Here is a 2,469-nt window from a genome sequence, read left to right on the forward strand (position 1 = left end):
AATCTTTTTTTTTTTAAATTAACACCTTAAACAGAGCATGAAAAATGCTGCTTTGGGAATGTAATTTTAAAAATGCATTCATATGTATTTCCAAAGGTATGAAAATACAACTTTTGACACCCTTCAAATTTTTAGAAAATATATTAGAGAATTGGGAAATTCTTGGGAAAGTATAATTTGAAGGATACATATAAAGGATAGAGCAAGTTTAACGAAAATAGTGTTCTATAGCCAGATGTATCTGTAACCGGAAATAATGCTTTATAAAGACATAGTACTAAAAAACCAGGTGATTCAAATATAGAGCTCTTAATAAAAACAAAACCAAAATTTCTGCTTTAATAAAACTGTTTATAGACTACTTCAAGGAATTGTACATGAGTATAGTACTAGGGTTTGAACTCAGTGTTTATAGTCTCAGGTGGGTGTTTCACCTTATCAGTCATGCCCTCAGTTCTTTATGCTTTAGTTATTTTTCAGATAAGATCTCTCATTTTTGTCTGGGCAGCCTCTGACTGAGATACTCCTACCTATGGGCCTCTTGAACAGCTGGGATTACAGATATGTACCACACCCTCAGACTCTCAAGGAAAACTTTTTTTTTTTTTTGCTGGTCCTGGGCACTGCCCCTGGGATTCTTTTGCTCAAGGATTCTTTTGCTATTACTTTGAGCTATAGGACCACTTCCAGCTTTTTTTGAGTACTTTATCGGAAATGAGAATTTCATGGACTTTTTGAAACCAGCCCCAACTGGCTTCCAACTGCAATCCTCAGATCTCAGCCTCTTGAGTAGCTAGGATTACAGGAGTGAGCCACCTTAGGATCGAGGTTCAAAGCCAGCCCAGGCACTGAAGTCTACAAGACTCTTATCTCCAATTAACCAATAGAAAATGGGAAATGGCACAGTGGTACTGTGCTTAAGGGGTAGGGCGGTGGCCTTGAACTGAAGAGCTCAGGGACAAAGCCTGGCTCAGGGATAAGGATGCAGCCTTGAGCGGAAGAGCTCAGGGACAGTGTGAAAGCCCAGAGTTCAAGCCCCATGACTGACAAAAAACAAAAACAAAAAACAAAAAACACAAAAACAACCAACCCCAAACACTCCCCCACACAAACCTAAACAAGATCCAAAGGAGAGATTTACTTTTCCCTACAGTTATAGGAAAACCAATATAATTCTTTTTATTTTTTGCCAGTCAGGGCTTGGGCACTGTCCCTAAGCTTCTCTTTTGCTCAAGGCTAGCACTTTACCACTTGAGCCAAAGGGCCACTTCCAGCTTTTTCTGTTTATGTGATACTGAGGAATCGAACCCAGGGCTTCATGCATGCTGGGTAAACACTCATCACTAAGCCACATTCCCAGACCAAGCAAATAGAATTCTAAGACTGCCTTTTTTTTTTTTAAGTAGGGGAGAACACAAACACAGTCCTCCACTACCACAAATTATGAAGTCCCATTGCCACATTTGGGGAAATTGCAGGAGTCAGCACATTCGGAGTGCAATGGATAAGCCTTGCCCTGGGAAAACCACCTTTGTCATTATGCTATCTCTACTGCCAGTATAAAGACTGCCTTTTCATTTAAACAAATAGTACTTTCAGACATCTGGACTTCACATCCTATGAAAATGACTTATGACTCAAAGTTTAATTCTGGTTAGTTGTCTGATTTAATCATGTGTGGCCTTATTAATATTTAACATTTTAATTTTTGAAGGTTTCTTTTGCAAATTTACTTATTAAGAAAAAATTGTTGCAGATAATTCTTACATAGAGCACCCATGTGTACATACATACACATACACATCCCTTTTGGTTGTTAGTTAATAATAAATGTTATGACCAAAACAAACACTATAGCTGGGCATAGTGGCTCACACCTGTAATCCTAGCTACTCAGGAGGCTGAGATCTGAGGATCGAGGTTCAAAGCCAGCCAGGGCACTAAAGTCTGTGAGAATCTTATCTGCAATTAACCACTAGAAAACAGAAAGTGGGGCTGTAGCTCAAGGGGTAGGGCGGTATCCTTGAGCTGAAAAGCTCAGGGGCAGCTCCCAGGCCCAGAGTTCAAGCCCCATGACAAACAAAACAAACAAAAAAAACCCACTATTTTTTTTGCACAGAGGGGAGGAAAAATGGTGTCTGGATATACAAGTCTTTCAATCTAAAGTAATAAAAATGTTTGCTTTGTTTATATTCTTTCAATGTAGTAGAAATTGTCATTAAGATTAGCTTTTTACTTTTCAAAAATCACTAACTGAATAATTTTCCTTAAGGTTTTGGGTGGCTCTTGATCACAGAGGATTCACTTTGGGAGTAGCTAAAATAATCTAGCCAGCAGTCCTCACATTTCTTCTGCTATGGCTATTATACAGTACAGCTATTTTTACCAAATGTAAACTGTGATGACTTCTTGTTCACAAGCATTTGTTCTTATCTTTACTGAACTGGTTCAGTAACTCATCCAGATGTA

At 38.5% G+C, this 2,469-nt stretch overlaps 1 non-coding gene across 1 annotated transcript; it reads right to left on the minus strand.

The window, feature by feature from the left end:
- Positions 1-1,403: 1,403 nt before the first annotated feature.
- Positions 1,404-1,561, minus strand: LOC150066729 (U1 spliceosomal RNA). The gene has a single exon (XR_016534651.1). It is a non-coding gene; the product is annotated as a U1 spliceosomal RNA (small nuclear RNA).
- Positions 1,562-2,469: the final 908 nt, after the last annotated feature.

Source organism: Megascapheus bottae, chromosome 2, assembly GCF_031878675.1.
Source record: "Megascapheus bottae isolate mThoBot1 chromosome 2, mThoBot2.hap1, whole genome shotgun sequence".
Taxonomy (NCBI): Eukaryota; Metazoa; Chordata; class Mammalia; order Rodentia; family Geomyidae; genus Megascapheus; species Megascapheus bottae.